The following is a 1,036-nucleotide window of genomic DNA, read 5'->3' as shown; positions in this document are numbered from 1 at the left end:
GGATTGTAGACAGTGCTGTACCCCGAGGGTTGGGGATGGTAGACAGTGCTGTACCCCGAGGGTCGGGGATTGTAGACAGTGCTGTACCCCGAGGGTCGGGGATTGTAGACAGTGCTGTACCCCGAGGGTCGGGGATTGTAGACAGTGCTGTACCCCGAGGGTCGGTGATGGTAGACAGTGCTGTACCCCGAGGGTCGGGGATGGTAGACAGTGCTGTACCCCGAGGGTCGGGGATTGTCGACAGTGCTGTACCCCGAGGGTCGGGGATTGTCGACAGTGCTGTACCCCGAGGGTCGGGGATGGTAGACAGTGCTGTACCCCGAGGGTCGGGGATTGTAGACAGTGCTGTACCCCGAGGGTCGGGGATTGTAGACAGTGCTGTACCCCGAGGGTCGGGGATTGTAGACAGTGCTGTACCCCGAGGGTCGGGGATTGTAGACAGTGCTGTACCCCGAGGGTCGGGGATTGTAGACAGTGCTGTACCACGAGGGTCGGGGATTGTAGACAGTGCTGTACCCCGAGGGTCGGGGATTGTAGACAGTGCTGTACCCCGAGGGTCGGGGATAGGACACAGATTTAAGGTTCTGGGTCAGAGATACGGGGAAATGTGAGAAAGAACAACATTTATACAGTGAGTGGTACTGAGCTGGAACTCACTGCCCGGTGCGGGGGTCGGGGATGGGGGGCTGATAAAGAGCTATTGGGAGGGGAGTGGGAGTGGAATTGTCTGGAACAACATTCACTTGATGTGCTGAAGTTACTCCCACGCTGTGAATAATGGGCACCGTCTCCCCAATCTCAGTCTTCCCTGATGTCCAAAGATGTGCGGGTTAGGTGGATTGGCCAGGCTAAATTGCCCCTTTGTGTCAGGGGGTCTAGCTAGGGTCAATACATGGGGTTATGGTGATAGGGCCTGGGCGGGATTGTGGTCGGTGCAGACTCAATGGGCCAAATGGCCTCCTTCTGCACTGTAGGGTTTCTATGATTCTATGATTCCCACAGACTGTGGCAGTCGGTGAGGTGTTGCACCTGGATT

The sequence above is a fragment of the Mustelus asterias genome, unplaced genomic scaffold (assembly GCF_964213995.1).
Source record: "Mustelus asterias unplaced genomic scaffold, sMusAst1.hap1.1 HAP1_SCAFFOLD_578, whole genome shotgun sequence".
Classification (NCBI taxonomy): Eukaryota; Metazoa; Chordata; class Chondrichthyes; order Carcharhiniformes; family Triakidae; genus Mustelus; species Mustelus asterias.
This window is presented reverse-complemented; position numbering follows the sequence as displayed.